The sequence below is a fragment of the Rhinoraja longicauda genome, chromosome 16 (assembly GCF_053455715.1).
Source record: "Rhinoraja longicauda isolate Sanriku21f chromosome 16, sRhiLon1.1, whole genome shotgun sequence".
NCBI lineage: Eukaryota > Metazoa > Chordata > Chondrichthyes > Rajiformes > Arhynchobatidae > Rhinoraja > Rhinoraja longicauda.
The window spans coordinates 55,700-79,104 of record NC_135968.1 but is presented as its reverse complement, the minus strand read 5'-3'; the positions used below and the strand labels follow the sequence as shown (position 1 = coordinate 79,104).

Below are 23,405 nucleotides of genomic sequence, written 5' to 3'. Positions count from 1 at the left end.
CCTCTAAAGCAGTGGAGGATCTCAGTGGGTCAGGCCACATCTGTGGAGGGAAGGGAATCTAAGGTGACCACTCCCACCTCTCCTTCCCAACTTTCTCCACCCCCACACCAAGCAGTCTGAAGAAGGGTCCTGACCTAGAATGTTGCCTGTCTGTGCTCTCCAGAGGTGCAAGTTACTCCAGGAGATTGTGTCTCTTTGTCAACCAGCATCTGCTGCACAACGTGCTGGAGGCGGGATCTGTGGAGAACATGGACAGGTGACGTTACACAGAGTGCTGGAGCAACTCATAAGTGGTTATCTCGCGCAGGTCGGAGTGAGTAGAGTAGTGATTACATTTTGGCACTGAAAGAAGAGGAAGAATAGAGGAGAAGACAATTAGATTACAAGAAGAGGAGTGATCAATTGAAAATTGGGAAAGAACGATTGGAGCTGGAGTCTAAAATGACAGCAGCCAAGACAAAGCTAAGTGTACTTAGCGCTCCAAGATCAAGAAGCAGCTCGATAGTATCCGATAAGATGAGTTCTTATTCAGGACGAGGAGCTGTCCTAAGCCAGTTGCCAGTTGGACGGGAACCATCCACGACTGAACCCTGGCCTGAATGGGAGCCACAGGTTGTTAGACCAAAGCAAACAACCTGGAGACCATTGGTTAAAGCCAGTGGTACGGCACACTTTGCCCCACATCCACATCAAGGAAGCAAAACAGGGTTTCATGAACCGAGGGATGAGCAGGGACGTGCTCGCACTAAATCCCCGGAACGTCATGATAGAGACCAACGTTATTTATGTGAGCTATTACGGAAGCAAAGTTTAGCGACCGAACTTCTGGCCAAACAAAATCTTTCTTCTACCCTACCGGCAAGAGACATTCCTGTGTGTGATGGTGATCCCTTGCAATATCAACCTTTTATCAAGGTATTTGAGAGAGGAGTAGAAAGGAAGACTGACGATGAAAGTGGTCGTTATCATATTCTGGAACTATATACGAGAGGACTAGCCAGAGAATTAGTTCGTAGCTGTCAACATTTGCATCCCGACCAGAGCTATAAGGAGGCAAGAAGATTACTTGAAGAACATTTTGGCCATGAACAGAAGATTGCCGCTGCTTATATATCCAGAGCACTGGCCTGGCCAATCATCAAGCCAGGTGATATAAAGGCTTTACAAGCGTTCTCATTGTTGGTGTTTTTTTGTTAAAAATGAAATAAATCACAATGAATATTGATGAGGCCAAAACACCAGCAGCTGGTAAAGGCCCTACCTTCGGTAAGTCAAGAGAGAAGCTGAGGATGACCAAAAGCAGTTTCGCTCTGGCTGCCGAACCCATGGAAGAACAGGCCCAAGGGAACCTGACAACTAAAGGAGAGAAAGCTGACTCACCTATTGGCAAGCAGCAAGATCCTTGTCTGTTCTGCAACATGAGGGGGTCACACACTGGAGAAGTGTCGGCAGACCAAAAAGAAGGAACTAAAGGAGAGAAGAGAATTTATAAAAGTGAATAGAATTTGTTTTGGATGTTTGAAAGAAGGTCATATGAGCAGAAATTGCAAGAATCGTTTGACTTGTGCTGTATGCAAAGGAGAGCATCCTGAGATACTTCCTTTTGAACAGAAGGACAAAGCAGGGAAACCTGAGCAACCAGCCAAGGAAAAGGCGAGCCAGAGTGACGCCACTCCTCTTTCTCCGATGTGTGGACATATCGGGGCCGGTGAAGAAACTTGCATCTTCTCGATCGTACCAGTGCAAGTGAAGAGCTACAATGGGAGCACAGTGTTGCAAACGTACGCTTTCTTGGATGGTGGAAGTTCAGTTACTTTCTGCACCGAAAGCCTGGTAAGAAGGCTGAAGGTCTCAGGACAAAGGAATAAGTTTACCCTGCATACCATGAATCATGAGAAGTCTATAACCAGTTGTGTTATTTCTGGTTTGGAAATATCTGGTCTGGACAGCAATGATTTTGTTCAACTACCAGACATGCTTACCAGTATGACCATTCCTGTTTCACGGTTAAGCATTCCGAGACAGGAAGACCTGGGTCAATGGCCTTATTTGAAGAATATCAAGATAACTGAAATAGACTCTGGTATTGACTTACTCATAGGAGCTAATGATTCCAAGCTATTGGAACCTTTGGAAGTGGTCCACAGCAAAGAAGATGGACCATTTGCCATGAAAACCTTGTTGGGATGGGTTATTTGTGGTCTAAATAGAGAGGACCATGACAACAGCATTGGAAAAGGGTTTCCTACAGCAGTTGTTAATCGAATATCCATTGTTAATCTGGAAGAACGTCTGGTCAAACAATACAACCATGACTTCAATGAAGAAACCAGCAAGGACAAGGAAGAAATGTTGAGAGAAGAGGTAAAGTTCATGGATATTATGAAAAGTCCGGGAGCAGAGCAAGGATGCCCGTTGGCTGAGAAGAAAAGTAAGTGTTAATTTAAGTGAGAAGTCAGGTAAATTGGACAATCAGGCAATTTAATTGGTGATATAAGCAAGACTTGCAAAAGGGTGCAGCCCTGTTCGGGTGCAGCCCAGTGAGGGAAGTGCCCAGTGAGAAAAGTGCGAGTCTTTGGCTGCGAGTCTTCGGCGAGGAGGCAGAGGTGAGGAGGTTACAATTGTTTTAAGCCAGAACTGTTTATAGACACAAGGTAATGGCGGAAAAGTTGGTGCAGTGTGTTTCCTGCAGGATGTGGGAAGACAGGGACGTCGCTGGAGCTTCTGGGAGCTACACCTGCAAGAACTGTGTCCAGGTGCAGCTCCTGAAGGGACGTGTGGTGGAGTTGGAGAGGCAGTTGGATGACCTCAGGGCCATCCGGGAATGCGAGAGTTTCCTCGACAGGACCTATTGTGAGGCTGTCACGCCAAGGGTCCAGGTCGAGCGAAGGTGGGAGACTGTTTCAGGGGGGAGTGGACGAGGACTACAGGAGACCCCAGTGGCTGTGCCTATTGTAAATAGGTATACCCTCTTGGGAACTGTCGGGGCAGAAGACGTTTCCAGTCCGAGTGGCGGACCTGTTGGCAAGGATACTCGACAGGTGAGACCGAAGTCAGGAAGAGCCGTAGTGGTCGGTGACTCCATCGTCCGAGGGACGGACAGAAGATTCTGTGGCAGCAGGAGAGACTTGAGGATGGTCTGATGCCTCCCTGGTGCAGGGTTCAACACATCACGGACCGGCTTCAGAAAATCCTAGTGAGGGAAGGCGATCAACCTGAAGTTGTTGTGCATGTGGGCACGAATGACGTCGGGCGGAAGAGGAAGGAGGTGCTACAGCGGGAGTTTAGAGAGTTGGGAAAAACACTGAGAAGTAGGACGTCGAAGGTGGTTATCTCTGGACTGCTACCGGTACCTCGTGCTGGTGAGGCCAGGAACAGAGAGATAGAGGGTATGAATTTATGGCTGAGGGGCTGGTGCAGAGAGCAGGGATTTAGATTTCTGGACCACTGGGATCTCTTCTGGGCTAGGGGTGACTTGTACAAAAGGGACGGGTTACATCTTAACAGCAGGGGGACAAACATTCTGGCAGGCAGGTTTGCTAGTGTGACACCTGTGGCTTTAAACTAAGTATTGGGGGGGAGGGGTTAACAAATTGTGAATATGAAGATGAGGTAAAAAAAGGGAATACAGGAGATATTGCAAAAGACTCTCGGAAGAATGGGAACAGAAGTTCTAGAGGAGAAAAGAAATTAAGGGCAGGGCCAATTGTGACCGATGTGAGAGGGGAGGTAAATACAGAAGTTAAAGTGTTGTACTTAAATGCGCGTAGTATAAAAAATAAAGTGGATGAGCTTGAGGCTCAGTTAGTCATGGGCAAGTATGATGTTGTAGGGATCATTGAGACATGGCTACAAGAGGACCAGGGCTGGGAACTGAATATTCAGGGGTACATAACGTATAGAAAAGACAGACAGGTGGGCAGAGGGGGTGGGGTTGCTCTGATGGTAAGGAATGATATTCATTCCCTTGCAAGGGGTGACATAGAATCAGGAGATGTTGAATCAGTATGGATAGAAATGAGAAATTGTAAGGGTAAAAAGACCCTAATGGGAGTTATCTATAGGCCCCCAAACAGTAGCCTCGACATAGGGTGCAAGTTGAATCAGGAGATAAAATTGGCGTGTCAAAAATGTAATGCTACGGTGGTTATGGGAGATTTGAACATGCAGGTAGACTGGGAAAATCAGGTTGGAAATGGACCCCAGGAAAGAGAGTTTGTAGAGTGCCTTCGAGATGGATTCTTAGAACAGCTTGTACTGGAGCCTACCAGGGAGAAGGCAATTCTGGATTTAGTGTTGTGTAATGATCCTGATCTGATAAGGGGACTAGAGGTAAAAGAGCCATTAGGAGGCAGTGATCACAACATGATAAGTTTTACTCTGCAAATGGAAAGGCAGAAGGGAAAATCGGAAGTGTCAGTATTACAGTATAGCAAAGGGGATTACAGAGGCATGAGGCAGGAGCTGGCCAAAATTGACTGGAAGGAGGCCCTAGCAGGGAAGACGGTAGAACAGCAATGGCAGGTATTCCTGGGAATAATGCAGAGGTTGCAGGATCAATTTATTCCAAAGAGGTGGAAAGACTCTAAGGGGAGTAAGAGACACCTGTGGCTGACAAGGGAAGTCAGGGACAGCATAAAAATTAAGGAGAGGAAGTATAGCATAGCAAAGAAGAGTGGGAAGACAAAGGATTGGGACTTTTTTAAAGAGCAACAAAAGTTAACTAAAAAGGCAATACGGGGAGAAAAGATGAGGTACGAGGGTAAACTAGCCAATAATATAAAGGAGGATAGCAAAAGTTTTTTTAGGTACGTGAAGAGGAAAAAAATAGTCAAGGCAAATGTGGGTCCCTTGAAGACAGAAGCAGGGGAATTTATTATGGGGAACAAAGAAATGGCAGACGAGTTAAACCGTTACTTTGGATCTGTCTTCACTGAGGAAGATACACACAATCTCCCAAATGTTCTAGGGGCCGGAGAACCTAGGGTGATGGAGGAACTGAATGAAATCCACATTAGGCAGGAAATGGTTTTGGGTAGACTGATGGGACTGAAGGCTGATAAATCCCCAGGGCCTGATGGTCTGCATCCCAGGGTACTTAAGGAGGTGGCTCTAGAAATAGTGGAAGCATTGGATATCATTTTTCAATGTTCTATAGATTCAGGATCAGTTCCTGTGGATTGGAGGATAGCAAATGTTATCCCACTTTTTAAGAAAGGAGGGAGAGAGAAAACGGGTAATTATAGACCAGTTAGTCTGACATCAGTGGTGGGGAAGATGCTGGAGTCAATTATAAAAGACGAAATTGCTGAGCATTTGGATAGCAGTAACAGGATCATTCCGAGTCAGCATGGATTTACGAAGGGGAAATCATGCTTGACAAATCTACTGGAATTTTTTGAGGATGTAACTAGGAAAATTGACAGGGGAGAGTCAGTGGATGTGGTGTACCTCGACTTTCAGAAAGCCTTCGACAAGGTCCTACATAGGAGATTAGTGGGCAAAATTAGGGCACATGGTATTGGGGGTAGGGTACTGACATGGATAGAAAATTGGTTGACAGACAGAAAGCAAAGAGTGGGGATAAATGTGTCCCTTTCGGAATGGCAGGCAGTGACCAGTGGGGTACCGCAAGGTTCGGTGCTGGGACCCCAGCTATTTACGATATACATTAATGACTTAGACGAAGGGATTAAAAGTACCATTAGCAAATTTGCAGATGATACTAAGCTGGGGGGTAGTGTGAATTGTGAGGAAGATGCAATAAGGCTGCAGGGTGACTTGGACAGGTTGTGTGAGTGAGCGGATACATGGCAGATGCAGTTTAATGTAGATAAGTGTGAGGTTATTCACTTTGGAAGTAAGAATAGAAAGGCAGATTATTATCTGAATGGTGTCAAGTTAGGAGGAGGGGGAGTTCAACGAGATCTGGGTGTCCTAGTGCATCAGTCAATGAAAGGAAGCATGCAGGTACAGCAGGCAGTGAAGAAAGCCAATGGAATGTTGGCCTTCATAACAAGAGGAGTTGAGTATAGGAGCAAAGAGGTCCTTCTACAGTTGTACCGGGCCCTGGTGAGACCGCACCTGGAGTACTGTGTGCAGTTTTGGTCTCCAAATTTGAGGAAGAATATTCTTGCTATGGAGGGCGTGCAGCGTAGGTTCACTAGGTTAATTCCCGGAATGGCGGGACTGTCGTATGTTGAAAGGCTGGAGCGATTGGGCTTGTATACACTGGAATTTAGAAGGATGAGGGGGGATCTTATTGAAACATATAAGATAATTAGGGGATTGGACACATTAGAGGCAGGAAACATGTTCCCAATGTTGGGGGAGTCCAGAACAAGGGGCCACAGTTTAAGAATAAGGGGTAGGCCATTTAGAACGGAGATGAGGAAGAACTTTTTCAGTCAGGGAGTGGTGAAGGTGTGGAATTCTCTGCCTCAGAAGGCAGTGGAGGCCAGTTCGTTGGATGCTTTCAAGAGAGAGCTGGATAGAGCTCTTAAGGATAGCGGAGTGAGGGGGTATGGGGAGAAGGCAGGAACGGGGTACTGATTGAGAGTGATCAGCCATGATCGCATTGAATGGCGGTGCTGGCTCGAAGGGCTGAATGGCCTACTCCTGCACCTATTGTCTATTGTCTATTGTTCGGCAAGGATAACAGATGGACATTATTGTCTGGACTTACCTTTCAAGCAGGAGAATACCAGCATGCCGAACAATCGGTGCATTGCAGAACAGCGTATCCAGAGCTTGAAACGCAAGTTTAATAAGGATGAAAAGTTTTGCAGTGAATACACATCTTTCCTCACGGAAATGATCAATAGTGATTATGCTGAAAGGGAACCAATGGACCAGCTGAACCGTAATGATGGGAAACTCTGGTACATCACTCATCACGGGGTGTGTCACTCGAAGAAAGGAACCTTTAGAGTGGTCTTTGACTGTGCGGCAGTCTTTAAAGGGACATCACTTAACTGCGGGCTGCTACAAGGTCCAGACCTAACTAACTCACTCATTGGAGTTCTCATCAGATTCAGGCAAGAGCTGGTTGCTTTGATGGCGGATATTAATGCAATGTTTCATCAGGTCAAGGTATGTTGACTATCTGCGATTTCTGTGGTGGCCTGATGGTGATGTGCAGCAAGATCTTGTGGAATACCGGATGAAGGTACATCTTTTCGGAGCCGTGTGGTCACCAAGTTGTGCAAACTTTGCATTGAGAAAAACTGCTGAAGACAACGGAGCACACTTTTCGGAAGAGGTGATAGACACTGTGATGAACAGTTTCTATGTGGATGACTGTTTGAAGTCCATGCCTTCGGAACTAGAAACAGTCCGGATGGTAAAAAACCTGACTGACATCTGCCAAATGGGAGGATTTACGCTATCGAAGTCGATCAGTAATAGCCGTGCTGTACTAGCATCCATTCCTCAAGCAAGTAGGGCTAAAGAGATCAAGGAGTTGGACTTGGATCAGGACACTCTGCTGATGGAGAGAGCACTAGGATTGTACTGGTGCGTGGAAACCGATAGGTTCAAGTTCAAAATTGCTGTACAGGAACGACCATGCAACAGACGTGGCATCCTGGCAGTAATTGGCTCTATTTACGATCCTCTAGGATGTCTGGCACCATTTACTCTGCCTGCTAAGTTGATTATGCAGGAACTCTGCAAGGAGAAGCTTGGTTGGGATGACGATATATCCCAAACTTTCCATCAGAAGTGGACAGGATGGCTGATGGATCTTGACAAGATTGCAGATTTTGAGGTGGACCGTTTGGTCAAATCAGAAATGTACAGCTACACCACTTCTCGGATGCAAGTGAAAGTGGTTACGGCACTGTTTCATATCTGAGACTGGAAAATCGCAGTAAGAAAGTGCATGTTGCATTTGTAATGGGTAAGGCCAGAGTGGCACCATTAAAACAGATGACGATTCCCAGAATGGAACTTACAGCTGCAGTCTTAGCTGTTAAAGTCAATGTAATGCTGCAAAAAGAATTACAGCTTCAGCTAGACAAATCCATATTCTGGACTGATAGCACAACAGTGCTTAAATACATCAACAATGAAAACGAACGCTTTCAGACGTTTGTAGATAGCAGGATTGCTTTCGTGAGGGATGTTACTGATGTATCGCAATGGAGATATGTTAGTACGAAGGAAAATCCCGCAGATGAAGCCGGAGGACTAACGACAGACCGCTTCTTAAACTGGAAAAGAAGAAGGCTGAAAACTCCTGGCTGATGGGCAAAATATTGGTGACTATATCGGACGCACGCGGGCACGTGCGCACCGTTCGGCTGCAGACTAAGAACAATATCTTGGAAAGACCGATAACCAAGATATGTCTGCTACTGGAAGCTGATACTTGACTTAACATGGACTGATGATTTTGTTGATTGAATACTGTAATAGATTAGACACCAATGAAAAGTGCATGCTTCGATTATGTATGGAGTTGGTTATTTTGGCTCCTCTTTTTTGTGTATTAGTAAGTCAAGTCAAGTCAAGTTTATTTGTCACACACACATAAATGTGCAGTGAAATGAAAGGTTACCCACAGTCCAACAACAAGAGCAATAAAAGTAAGCAATAACACACACAATCAAACAAAAAGAAACATCCATCACAGTGAGTCTCTTCCAGTCCCCTCCTCACAGTGATGGAAGGCCAGAATGTATTTTCTCTTCCCTGCCGTCTTCTCCCGCAGTCAGGCTGTTGTAGTTGCCACGTTCCAGGCTGCGCCGGATGATGAAAGGTCCGCGGCGGGCCGACCACGATCCGGGGCGGACGAAGACGAAGCCGCTGCATGTCGGGGCGGTCGGGGCTCCCAACATTGAAGCCCCCGCCGGGCAGAAATAATCCCGCGGTCTATTTCAGGCCGCGCCGGACGGTGAAAAGTCCGTGGTGGGCCGACCCAAGCCCCGCGACTCGGGGCAGGCGAAGACGCTGCCGCTGCCGGAGCTCCCGATGTCGACCCCCACCCAGGGGCCTGCGAGCTTCCGACGTCCCCGCGGCCGGAGCCTCCACAGGCGAGTCCAAGGTGGAGGCCGCCAGCTCCAGGTACATAATTGTTACGCTATACACTTATAACAATTAGGGGCCGGTGTGTAGGAGCCATTTTGCATTTATTAGTTTTTTTTGCTTATTAATATTATTACCTTGTATCCTGCTGTAGTCTGGACACGAGTTAATGCAATGCTTACTTTGGGGCTGGGCGGAGGTTAGAGTGCGGGCAGTTGGGTACGTGCTGGCAGAGAGTGGGTGTGAGCCAAGGAAGTGCTGACAGAGGGTCAGCCAGAGGCTCCGCCAAAAGATTTATTAGCCAAGATTAATACAAACAACAAAGTAATATCTGGCAACCAGTATCGATCGCATAGACTGTGGTAAGATATGGAATTTTACCTAGCAATTAATAACCAGTCGATGACAAGAGATATGCCAATATGTTTATTGCACCTTCAAATAAAGAAGACTGACTATTAAATGTCAAGGAGGATCTCTGTGATTATTTGTTCGAGTCATTACGCTTATGCAAGTGGCAGCTTGGGAGCTAACTGATATAGACGAGAAGCTGGCCGCTACACAGACAATGAGACGCAACAAGATGACTTTGAAGCTGGTATGACTTGGGTGGGGGAGGGATGGAGAGAGAGGGGAGTGGAAGTGCAGGGAGTGCTATGTTAAAGTTCGTTTAATTAAAACAACAACATAAACAGTTAAAGGTAAACCAAGCAAAGCTTTAATTATCGTCAGACGGGAGTGGGGGGATCAGTGCTAAGGGTGTATGACCATACTCAGCACTTCTGGCCAACACCACCATTCACTGTGATCATGGCTGATCATCCACAATCAGTAACCCGTGCCTTCCTTCTCCCCATATCACTTGATTCCACTATCCAGCTCTCTTTTAAATTCATCCAGTGAATTGGCCTCCACAACAATTGACAATAGGTGCTGGAGTAGGCCATTCGGCCCTTCGAGCCAGTAACACCATTCAATGTGATCATGGCTGATCATTCTCAATTAATACCCCGTTCCTGCCTTCTCCCCATATCCCCTGACTCCGCTATCCTTAAGAGCTCTATCTAGCTCACTCTTAAATGCATTCAGAGAATTGGCCTCCACTGCCTTCTGAGGCAGAGAATTCCACAGATTTACAATTCTGACTGAAAAAGTTTTTCCTCATCTCCGTTCTAAATGGCCTACCCCTTATTCTTAAACTGTGGTCCCTGGTTCTGGACTCCCCCAACATTGGGAACATGTTTCCTGCCTCTAACGTGGCCAACCCCTTAATAATCATATGTTTTGATAAGATCCCCTCTCATCCTTCTAGATTCCAGTGTGTACAAGACTAGTCTCTAGTCTTTCAACATACGACAGTCCCGCCATTCCGGGAATTAACATAGTAAACCTACGCTGCACGCCCTCAATAGCAAGAATATCCTTCCTCAAATTTGGAGACCCAAACTGCATACAGTACTCCAGGTGCGGTCTCACTAGGGCCCTGTACAACTGCAGAAGGACCTCTTTGCTCCTATACTCAACTCCTCTTGTTAGGGCCGTGAGAGGGGAAGACCGCACCAAAGATACTAGAGGAACAAGCTGAACCACTCCTTTGAAATCGCCTGTACTGAAGTGTAGTACGCAATGGAGCGTAACGTCCGCCATTTTAGTAGGCAAAACCCGCCGTTTGCTCTGCCTCTCGCAGTGTAATCAGTGTTGTGTAATCAGTATGACTGTATGTGGTGATATCATAAAAATGCAGAATATATCATGTATCAATTCACAGATTTTTTATTTCTTTTAAAAAGTTTCTGCCTACTAAAATGGCGCCGTGACAAACTGCGATTTTTAGGGTCGAGTGGTCTATCTTGCTCCTCTAGTATCTTTGCTCCTGCCCACGCGTGAGCCGCCCGGCGGCGTGACGTCACCCCCTCCCCTGCCACGGAGGTGGCAGACGTGCAGGCGGCTCGGCGCGGTGCCTGGAAGCTCGGTGCCCCCAGGTCGCTGCGGCCCCCCTCCAGTTGCCCCATCGACCCCCCCCATCATCCCATCCCCCCACATATCCCCTCTCACACCCCCTTCATCCCCCTTTTCCACCGACCTCATCCCGCTTCACCACTCCCCCCCCTGCCTCCTCACTACCTCTCCCCTCCTTCGCCCCTCCCCTCACACATCCCCTCACGGTGGCGCAACAGTAGAGTTGCTGCCTTACAGCAGTGGAAGTCAATATCGTACAGGTCCCAATAATACAGGGGTGTATGTCCCTGGATCGAGGGTAAGAAACAAAGCAATTTTTGCAGGATGGTATACACCACCATTTGGACCACGCTGGATGATGAAAGAGGCTAGAGTGGGGAACATACCACGACTTAAATTGGCCATTCACACTCACTGACTAGTCGATGCCATTTGCCATTGTCACATGGAGGGTAACGGGGTGTTTTTGGGAAGCAGCAATTGCACCTCAATTTGGCATACGGGACCATCCCGGCCGCTGAACGGTACTCATTATGTATGTGGATCATGGGCAGACCCCTGGCTACCTGGGCTGCTACCTGGGGATGATCAAGGATGGGACAGGCTGAAGGGCTCCACCCATTGGAGGGGATGCTGCTACTTAGCGTATATTGTCCCTCATATGAGAGCCGTGCAGCATTTGGCTGAAATATACACTCCCTTAAGGTCCAAACGAGGTATCTCAGAGTCTGAACGATTCTGGATGATTGCCTTTCCCTTCTATGGCACAGCCCGCATCTCACGCGAACTGATTAACATGACCTCTGCAATGGAAAAGTTGGCAAATGCCACTGCTGGTGCGTTTGCGGATACTCAGAAAGCCATCTCGTCTTTGACGGCTGAAGTGGTAGCCCTCCTTACTGATGCACTGCAGAGCCGTATGGCATTAGACTTCATTTTAGCAGCAAAAGGGGGGATCTGTGCAGTAGTTGGACAAGAGTGTTGTACCTACATCCCCCATGAATCCTCTAACATTACTGACTAGCTGCCCACTTTTCTCATGAAGTAAATAAGACCAAAGACGTACAGGTATTTGAAGATGAGGTAAAAGGAAATACAGGAGATATTGCAAAAGACTCTCGGAAGAATGGGAACAGAAGTTCTAGAGCGGAAAAGAAATTAAGGGCAGGGCCAATTGTGAACGATGTGAGAGGGGAGGTAAATACAGAAGTTAAAGTGTTGTACTTAAATGCGCGTAGTATAAAAAATAAAGTGGATGAGCTTGAAGCTCAGTTAGTCATGGGCAAGTATGATGTTGTAGGGATCACTGAGACATGGCTACAAGAGGACCAGGGCTGGGAACTGAATATTCAGGGGTACACAACGTATAGAAAAGACAGACAGGTGGGCAGAGGGGGTGGGGTTGCTCTGATGGTAAGGAATGATATTCATTCCCTTGCAAGGGGTGACATAGAATCAGGAGATGTTGAATCAGTATGGATAGAAATGAGAAATTGTAAGGGTAAAAAGACCCTAATGGGAGTTATCTATAGGCCCCCAAACAGTAGCCTCGACATAGGGTGCAAGTTGAATCAGGAGATAAAATTGGCGTGTCAAAAATGTAATGCTACGGTGGTTATGGGAGATTTGAACATGCAGGTAGACTGGGAAAATCAGGTTGGAAATGGACCCCAGGAAAGAGAGTTTGTAGAGTGCCTCCGAGATGGATTCTTAGAACAGCTTGTACTGGAGCCTACCAGGGAGAAGGCAATTCTGGATTTAGTGTTGTGTAATGATCCTGATCTGATAAGGGGACTAGAGGTAAAAGAGCCATTAGGAGGCAGTGATCACAACATGATAAGTTTTACTCTGCAAATGGAAAGGCAGAAGGGAAAATCGGAAGTGTCGGTATTACAGTATAGCAAAGGGGATTACAGAGGCATGAGGCAGGAGCTGGCCAAAATTGATTGGAAGGAGGCCCTAGCAGGGAAGACGGTAGAACAGCAATGGCAGGTATTCCTGGGAATAATGCAGAGGTTGCAGGATCAATTTATTCCAAAGAGGTGGAAAGACTCTAAGGGGAGTAAGAGACACCTGTGGCTGACAAGGGAAGTCAGGGACAGCATAAAAATTAAGGAGAGGAAGTATAACATAGCAAAGAAGAGTGGGAAGACAGAGGATTGGGACTCTTTTAAAGAGCAACAAAAGTTAACTAAAAAGGCAATACGGGGAGAAAAGATGAGGTACGAGGGTAAACTAGCCAATAATATAAAGGAGGATAGCAAAAGTTTTTTTAGGTACGTGAAGAGGAAAAAAATAGTCAAGGCAAATGTGGGTCCCTTGAAGACAGAAGCAGGGGAATTTATTATGGGGAACAAAGAAATGGCAGACGAGTTAAACCGTTACTTTGGATCTGTCTTCACTGAGGAAGATACACACAATCTCCCAAATGTTCTAGGGGCTGGAGAACCTAGGGTGATGGAGGAACTGAAGGAAATCCACATTAGGCAGGAAATGGTTTTGGGTAGACTGATGGGACTGAAGGCTGATAAATCCCCAGGGCCTGATGGTCTGCATCCCAGAGTACTTAAGGAGGTGGCTCTAGAAATAGTGGAAGCATTGGAGATCATTTTTCAATGTTCTATAGATTCAGGATCAGTTCCTGTGGATTGGAGGATAGCAAATGTTATCCCACTTTTTAAGAAAGGAGGGAGAGAGAAAACGGGTAATTATAGACCAGTTAGTCTGACATCAGTGGTGGGGAAGATGCTGGAGTCAATTATAAAAGACGAAATTGCTGAGCATTTGGATAGCAGTAACGGGATCATTCCGAGTCAGCATGGATTTACGAAGGGGAAATCATGCTTGACAAATCTACTGGAATTTTTTGAGGATGTAACTAGGAAAATTGACAAGGGAGAGTCAGTGGATGTGGTGTACCTCGACTTTCAGAAAGCCTTCGACAAGGTCCCACATAGGAGATTAGTGGGCAAAATTAGGGCACATGGTATTGGGGGTAGGGTACTGACATGGATAGAAAATTGGTTGACAGACAGAAAGCAAAGAGTGGGGATAAATGTGTCCCTTTCGGAATGGCAGGCAGTGACCAGTGGGGTACCGCAAGGTTCGGTGCTGGGACCCCAGCTATTTACGATATACATTAATGACTTAGACGAAGAGATTAAAAGTACCATTAGCAAATTTGCAGATGATACTAAGTTGGGGGGTAGTGTGAATTGTGAGGAAGATGCAATAAGGCTGCAGGGTGACTTGGACAGGTTGTGTGAGTGGGCGGATACATGGCAGATGCAGTTTAATGTAGATAAGTGTGAGGTTATTCACTTTGGAAGTAAGAATAGAAAGGCAGATTATTATCTGAATGGTGTCAAGTTAGGAGGAGGGGGAGTTCAACGAGATCTGGTTGTCCTAGTGCATCAGTCAATGAAAGGAAGCATGCAGGTTCAGCAGGCAGTGAAGAAAGCCAATGGAATGTTGGCCTTCGTAACAAGAGGAGTTGAGTATAGGAGCAAAGAGGTCCTTCTACAGTTGTACCGGGCCCTGGTGAGACCGCACCTGGAGTACTGTGTGCAGTTTTGGTCTCCAAATTTGAGGAAGGATATTCTTGCTATGGAGGGCGTGCAGCGTAGGTTCACCAGGTTAATTCCCGGAATGGCGGGACTGTCGTATGTTGAAAGGCTGGAGCGATTGGGCTTGTATACACTGGAATTTAGAAGGATGAGGGGGGATCTTATTGAAACATATAAGATAATTAGGGGATTGGACACATTAGAGGCAGATAACATGTTCCCAATGTTGGGGAAGTCCAGAACAAGGGGCCACAGTTTGAGAATAAGGGGTAGGCCATTTAGAACGGAGATGAGGAAGAACTTTTTCAGTCAGAGGGTGGTGAAGGTGTGGAATTCTCTGCCTCAGAAGGCAGTGGAGGCCAGTTCGTTGGATGCTTTCAAGAGAGAGCTGGATAGAGCTCTTAAGGATAGCGGAGTGAGGGGGTATGGGGAGAAGGCAGGAACGGGGTACTGATTGAGAGGGATCAGCCATGATCGCATTGAATGGCGGTGCTGGCTCGAAGGGCTGAATGGCCTACTCCTGCACCTATTGTCTATTGTCTATTGTCTATTGGTATGTAGGTTAATTGTCTGGGTACAATGTAAAAAGTTGGCCCTAGTGTGTTGTGTAGGATAGTGTTAATGTGCGGGGATCGCTGGGCGGCGTGGACTCGGTGGGCCGAAGGGCCTGTTTCCGCACTGTATCTCTAAATCTAAAATCTAAATCAAGAAGGTTGGGGAAGAAATGCACCATTAAAATGACACGGGTGGCCCTCTGGGGTGAATAGACATTCAGTTTCTTTGGAAACCTCTGGGGAACCATTTAACATATGGCTCGATTCTGTTGTTAATTGTTGTATTTTTTATGATTAAATGTACCCGATCAATCTGTGCTTCACGAGGGCTTTAGTGTTATCATGAGATGATAAAAGGATGGAACGAAAGAGTTAATGGCTATTAACTTTGCTTGATGGGATGCTTGGCTATTATGCTTTTGGGGCTTCTATATTGTTGTAAGGGGAGGAATGCTAATTGCTCATAATGATGTGTCTGTTTAGCTGAAACTTACAATCCCTGGAAACCACAGAAATAATAAAATAGTAGAATGAATGAACAGGATGAGCCTGAACTTTGGGTCCTGAATAGCTGAAGTTTGCAAAATTGCACCAGGCAGGATGTAACAATGTGATTCCTAAAGCCTGTAGAGCGGTATATCCTGTTATGCTTGGGAAGGATGTCTGGGAAAGACGATGGACAATGCTCTCGTTAAGATTAGGATGTGGTTAACTGTTGACTACTTGTGGGAGTGTGTAAACAAGACCTGTGTATGATAAGGATCCTTACCTTCGACTAATTACTTTATTGTGCGGAATATTTTACGACTGTAGGGTGTCAAGTATATTGTGTTCGATACAGTTTGTGATTGATTTGAAAGACTTGTTGTGTTAAACATTCTTGCTGCAAATTCTGTATCCAAATGCTGCGAAATGCTTTATCTTTGAGCGGAAGCACGGGGAGTGCAGAGTATGGTCATAAACCCTAAGCACTGGTCCCCTCACGCCCGTCTGACGATAATTAAAGCTTTGCTTGGTTTACCTTTAACTTTTGTGTTGATGTTTGTTTTAAGAACCGGACTTTAACACCTCCCCCACTCCCTCAACCCGTCCCAGACCCCCTTCCCCCCTGACCACCTCACCCTCCCTCCCCTGACTACCTCACCCCCACTCCCCCTTCCCCACCCCCCTTCAAACACTAGTGATGTTCACGTGTTAGTCATGTCCTGTTTCCCAGCTTGTTGACCCTCTGTGTTCCCCTCCTGCAGGGTTTAGGAGCCGTTGCTGTGGACGGAGAGACGGGGACGTGAGCGGTCATTGAGGGCGGCCAGGGTGCCGGTGAGCCCCCCCCATCTACGCGGGCTGAGCTTCGGTGGAGGACCACATGGCGGGGCACAACAAGGAGAAGCGTTATGTGCGAGGTGTGTGGCAAGGCCTGGAATCACCTGTACCTTCTGGAGACCCACCAGCGGGTGCACACGGGCGAGAAGCCCTACACCTGCTCCACCTGCGGCAAGAGCTTTACCGAGTTGTCCGCTCTGAAGCAACACTGGTGGGTGCACAGCGGTGAGCGGCCCTTCACCTGCTCCGACTGCGGCAAGGGCTTCAAGTCGATGCCGGATTTGAAGCTGCACCGGCGCCTGCACACCGGGGAGCGGCCGTACACCTGTAGCGACTGCAGCAAGGGATTCACCCGCATCAACAACCTGCTGGGGCACCAGCACATCTACACTGGCGAGCGCCCCTTCACCTGCGCCCAGTGCGGCAAGGGCTACCCCAGCAACCCCAAGCTGCTGAGGCACCAGCGGGTGCACGCTGGCGACCGTCCCATCCCCAGCTCGGTGAGTGGAGAGGGTTTTGCAGTGGCCTCCCAGGCCCTGTCTCACCAGCGTGTGCACACCAGTGGCCAGCCCTACCACTGCCAGCATGTCCAGCCTGTGACAGCACCATTGTACCCACAGCGGCGAGCGTCCCTTCACCTGCCTGCCGTGTGGAAAGACCTATGTCCCCTCATCCAGCCAGCTGGCAACACCGCGCCGTAGATAGGCACTGTTTAGGTAAACACAAAATGTTGCAAGGAATGGGCGACATTTCGAGTCGAGACCCACTTCAGTCTCAACCCGAAACGTCACCTATTCCTTCTCCGGAGATGCTGCCTGTCCCACTGAGTTACTCCAGCATTTTGTATCCTTTTTTGTAGACCAGCATCTGCAGTTCCTTGTTTTTAAACTGTAATAAAGTGCTTAAGTCCACGCTAAGATACAACGCATCATTTTATTGAAGCACTTACATCATAGGACCTGCAGTACATTAAAGCTCCGAGCTGCTACATCTACTGCCTGACGTAGGCGAGTTCTTAATATTATAAAGCACCTACTAGGCGGGACTACTACTAACAAGCACTACGATTGGCTAGCATGCAATAGCCCATCTCCATCTCTTCTTGTAGAAATAAAGAAACAACGGTAGCTTAAGCAATGAAAAACAAAAATGTGAAGAATATACTAGCAAAGTTACACAAAATCGCCATATCTAACGGGTGGCCTACAAACCCGTCCGGCCCTCATGCGGTAAGAGACCGCCTCACCTCCTTTCGCGGGAGAACAAGGGGAGGAGAGTGGGGACGCAACAGGCGACTTGACAGGATTAGTGGGAGATGACATGGGCGCGCCAGGCACCGACCGACACGGGGAACCCGCGGCAGGAACAACGGTTGGTGATGAATCAACTGTGGGAGTGAACACAAGATGCGGGGCGTCAGGACCCGGAGTCGCAGGACGCGGTTCCTTCACCGGAAGGATGTGTTGACGGTTGCGTCTGTAGATGACCCCGTCCACTTCGACCAGGTATGAACGTGGCTCCTTGGAAGGGCCGTAAATGTGTCCCAGTCGTGCGTGGCCCTTGTCGGTTTGCAGACGAACCACTTGTCCACGTGCAAGAGGTGTGAGTGGCTTACTGGACTTGTCGAAGAACCGCTTCTGTGTGTCCCGTTGACGTTGTAGTTGCCTCTGCACCACGGGCGGAGACTGAACATGCGGCTGGAGTAGCTGCTGGGAGACAGGCAGGGGAGCACGGGTTTGGCGAGACATCAGTCGCTGGGCTGGCGAGCCTAGGACAGGATCCCGTGCAATGTTCCGTAGATTGAGTAAGTCCAGGTATACGTCGGATTTGGCAAGGTAAGCTCGTTCCATGAGTTGTTTCGCACTCCGGACGGTGCGTTCGGCGAGCCCATTGGACTGCGGGAATTCGGGGCTGCTGGTAATGTGTTGGAAGTCCCATCGTTTAGCAAAGTTCTTAAATGCTTGGCTGGTGAATTGCCTACCGTTGTCAGACTGAATACGTGCAGGGGATCCATGTATGGAGAGGTGCCGTTGCAGCTTCTCGATCACAGCCTCCGAGGAAATGGTCTGCAGAAGGTCTATCTCGAACCAGCCCGAGTAAGAGTCAACCAAAACCAGGTAGTGTTTTCCGTGCCATTCGAAGATGTCGGTAGCCAACGAGGACCACGGAAGAGGCGGGACCGGTTGGGGCAGTAGGGGCTGCTTCTGCTGATGTGGTGCCAGGCTGTTGCAGACAGCGCACGTTTTGGTTCTTCCACGTATGTATTTAGTCATCCCGGGCCAGTAAAACATGCTTTGTGCCCGTTGAAGTGTTGCCTCCGCGCCGAGGTGACCCCTGTGGACGTCGTTGTAGTATTCGTCCCGGAGTGCAGCTGGAACCACCGCTTTGTGGCCCTTGACTATGATTCCGTCCTGGAGCACTAGTTCGTCGCGAACCAGGAAGTAGGGGCGTATCTCAAGCGGGGTGTTTGACTGTTTGTGGGGGCCAACCGCCCCGTATGACTGTGGACAGCAATTGTAAAGTCTCATCAGCAGCCATGTGTTCGGCAAGGCGGCGTAAACGATCAGTCGGCACAAACTAGACCTTCATGACCGAAAACTCATCCTGTTCGGAGAGGTGCTGTTCATTGATTCTGCGCGGGGCTCTGGATAGCGTGTCTGCTATGTGCATGTCTTTACCTTTCTTGTAGACGATCTGGAAATCAAAGCGCTGCAGCTGCATTATCATCCGTTGCAATCGTGCTGGGGCAGCGTGAATCGGCTTGTTAAAAATAGTGACCAGCGGCTGGTGGTCAGTCTCAATGGTAACGGTCTTGCCAAAGATGAAGTCCTTGAATTTGGTGCAGGCGAAAACCACTGCGAGCAGTTCCTTTTCGATCTGTGCATAACGCTGCTCGGTGTCAGTCAGAGTACGGGATGCATACGAGACGGGCTTGAAGCCGCCATCAGTCGTGGTCTGCAGGCACGCAGCGCCTAGCCCGTACTGGGACGCATCGCAGGTGATGGTAACCGGTAGCTCCAGATCAAAATATGAAAGGGTTGGTGCGCTAGCTAGCTGTAGCTTGAGGGTGCCAAAAGCCCTTTGGTGCTGCTGGTACCAGGACCACGTCGTGTCTTTGTGTGTCAGTTCGCGCAGGAGGGCTGATAATTCGCTAAAGTTGGGGATAAACTTCCCCAAGTAGTTAACCATGCCGAGGAATCGTTGTAAACTCACAACGTCAGTAGGAACCGGCAGTTCATTGATGGCTGCAGTTTTAAGTGGATCTGGTCGGGGACCGCTGCTGGTGAAAACATGTCCGACGTAAGTGACCTTAGGAAGGCGAAACCTGCACTTTAGTGGATTCAGTTTGAGATTAATGTCCCTGGCGCGGTCGAGTACACGCTTCAGATTAGCATCGTGTTCAGCCAGGTCGCGACCGTAGACAAGAATATCATCAACGATGATGGCGCAAGGGTACTCTGCAAACAACTGTTCCATAGTACGTTGGAAAACTTCGCTGGCGGAGTTGATGCCGAAGGGCAACCTCAGAAATTTGAAGCGGCCAAAAGGTGTGGCAAAAGTAGTGAGGTTGGATGAGTCCGGGTCAAGTGGAATCTGCCAAAAGGAGCTTTTGGCATCCAGGACTGAAAACACTGCTGCGTTACCAATCTGTGCAGCGACATCTTCTGTGGTTCGCATAGGGTAGTGAGGGCGCTTGATAGCAATATTAAGATCTCTGGGATTGATGCAGATGCGGATCTCCTGTTTGTTTTTCTTAGTTGCGACGACCATGGTGGAAACCCAATCAGACGGGTCAGTTACTTCGGCAATAACACCCATTGAGACCATGCGTTTGAGTTCGTTGTGTACTCTGTCACGCATGGCATGTGGAACCCGATGTGGCGCTCGGACCACAGGTGTGACGGTAGGATCAACAGTGATGCGATATTTGGCAGGCAGCGTGCCCAGTTCATCATCAAGGCGGTCTTTGTAGTGAGGAAGTAGTTGTTGAGTAGGCTCATCAGCGAGGCATAGTTTGTGGACCGCGCGTCCGAAAAACGCCAGGCCTAGATCGTGGCATGCGTTGATACCGAGCAACGTCTCTGAATTTGATTTCACAATGTAAAACGGCAGGGTGCGGGTCTGCTCATCAACAGTGCACTTTAAATGAGCTTTTCCAAGTGGGTGCAGGATCTCTCCCCCATAAGCCCGAAGCATTGAGGAGGCTTTATCTATACGTTCGGCATTTCGAATTTTGTTGAACTCAGTTAATGATATGACGTTGACCTTTGCGCCCGTGTCTACCTTGGCGAGTAGAGGCCTGTTATTTACGAACACAGTTACTTCAGGGTCAAGTAGCTTGTTAGACGAAGGGAGGAGGGAGTGAATAGCGGAGCTGTTATCTGCACTGAGATTAACGTTATGTTGCTGGCGTGGGCTGAAGTGGACAGGAACAGCATGGGAAGCAGTAATCTCTGAAATACGGCAGGAGTGGATAGCCTGGTTTAGGGTCAACTCAGTGTTGCGAAGCAGCTCAGCTCTCAGTTTGCTATCAATCATGCCCCCTACCAGCTTATCTCGAACAAGTTCGTCCCGCAACTCACCAAATCGACAGCGCGCAGCCATGTGGCGGAGGTCACTAATAAATTGTTCAATCGGTTCATCAGCCTGCTGCAAACGAGCATAGAACTTTGTTCTTTCAATTATATGGTTCGAAGGCATATCACACAGTTCTCTGAATTTCTTGAGTAGAACCGCAGGGTCATCTATAGTCTCGGCAGGAACGAGGACCTGGCCGTTGTCACCCAAAACAGCTGGAGCAAAAACGAAGTTGTCAGCTCGGTTCATAGCCTCAGGACCCGCAAGGTTGAGTAAAACAGATGCACGCACATCAAGAGGGTCATTGCGATGAACGATGCGAGCATAATGAGTGTAGTCACGCTCGAAAAGACGCCAACGTTCAGCAATGTCTAAATCAAAGATCAGAGGGTCTGGGCGACGACACGAATTAGCCATAATGGAGATAACAGGAGCAAACTAAATAAAGAAAATAAAACCCGATAAACACAGAGGAGTAGGTCCGAATTGACTCTGATACCATGTAATAAAGTGCTTAAGTCCACGCTAAGATACAACGCATCATTTTATTGAAGCACTTACATCATAGGCCTGCAGTACATTAAAGCTCCGAGCTGTTACATCTACTGCCTGACGTAGGCGAGTTCTAAATATTATAAAGCACCTACTAGGCAGGACTACTACTAACAAGCACTACGATTGGCTAGCATGCAATAGCCCATCTACATAAACCATTCTGGTAAACCGTCTCTGGACCTTCCCCAAAGCCTCCACATCAGTCCTGTAATGGAGTCACCAGAACTGTGTGCAATACTCCAAATGCTACCTGACCAATATCCCTTAAAGCTGCACGTATACATTCCTCTCTCCTTATCTCACACCTTTTTACCTGCTTGTTTTCTCTCGCCTCTCACTCACGCCACCCATCTGCCGATCACCCCCTCATCTGTTAACATAGTGTCAGTCTGAAGAAGGGTCCCGACTCGAAATATCACCGATCCATGTTCTCCAGAGATGCTGCCTGACACACCGAGTTACTCCAGGACTCTGTGAAACGTCACCTATCCATGTTCTCCATAGATGCTACCTGACCGGCTGAGTTGCTCCAGCACTCTGTGATACATCACCTATCCCTGTTGTCCACAGATGCTGCCTGACCCGCTGAGTTCTGCGGCACTTCGTGTTAGAGTCATAGAGTGATACAGCATGGCAACAGGCCCTTCGGCCAACTTGCCCACACCAGCCAACATGTCCCAGCTACACTAGTCCCACCAGCCCGCGTTTGGTCCACATCCCTCCAAACCTATCCATGTACCTGTCCATAACTGTTTCTTAAACGTTGGGATAGTTCCGAGCCTCAACTACCTCCTCTGGCAGCCCGTTCCATTCCACCCTTTGTGTGAAAAAGTTACCCCTCAGATTCCTATTAAATATTTTCCCCTTCACCTTGAACCGATGTCCTCTGGTCCTCGATTACCCCACTCTGGGCAAGAGATTCTGTGCCTCGAACTAAATTGTGTTCTCTGCCGGATTCCAGCATCTGCAGTTTCTTGTGTCTCCCTCACCTATATCCTTCTATCACTTCTAAAGAAGGGCCTCAACCTGAAACATCACCCATTCCTTCTTTCCAGAGATGCTGCAAAATGTAGAGTTACTCCAGCATTTTGTGTTTACCGATCACCTGCCAGGCTTTGTCCAGCCTCCATCACTCTTTTCCAGTTTGGACCCCCCACCCTCTGATCAGTCTGAAGAAGGGTCCTGACTCAAAACGTCATCTGTCCATTGCCTCTTAAGTGGTGGAGGATCTCAGTGGGTCAGGCCGCATCTGTGGAGGGAAGGGAATCTAAGGTGACCATTCCCACCTCTACTTCCCAACATTCTCCACCCCCCACACCTAGCAGTGTGAGGAAGGGTCCTGACCTAGAATGTTGCCTGTCTGTCCTCTCCAGAGGAGCAAGTGACTCCAGGAGATTGTGTCTCTTTGTAAACCAGCATCTGCTGCACAACGTGCTGGAGGCGGGATCTGTGGAGAACATGGACAGGTGACGTTTGACAGATGCTGGAGCAACTCAGCGGCACAGGCAGCGATTGGCGGAGGGCGCAGTTTGTGCGAAGGGCGGAGCAGCGGCTGGACCTATAGAACGGGCTCAACTACATCGGGGCGGGGCTCTGATTGGTTGGATGCCGGGAAGGGGCCGACCAAGTGCTTTGTGACGTCTGTTGCGGGAGGCGGGACCTGCTGTTAATGGCCGCGGGCGCTGTCCGTCAGTGGGGGAGTGGCGGATCCGCTTTCCATTGGCCGCTGGCGCTGTCGGTTAGTGGGAGAGTAGCGGACCCGACTCCCATTGGCCGCTGTCGCTGTCCGTCAGTGTGGAGGGGCGGGATCTGGTCGCCGGTCACGTGAGGCTTCCGCTCGCTCAGC

General features: G+C 48.4%; 1 protein-coding gene across 1 annotated transcript in view; it reads left to right on the top strand.

Moving 5' to 3' along the window:
* The window catches only part of LOC144601018 (uncharacterized), a 28,972-nt gene extending 12,480 nt beyond the window's left edge, over window positions 1-16,492 (top strand). The window contains exons 3-4 of the mRNA XM_078412939.1: window positions 6,697-9,066; window positions 16,354-16,492. The gene's annotated coding sequence lies outside the window, so the exon portion shown is untranslated. The remainder of the gene's footprint in view (window positions 1-6,696; window positions 9,067-16,353) is intronic.
* The last annotated feature ends 6,913 nt before the right edge of the window (window positions 16,493-23,405 follow it).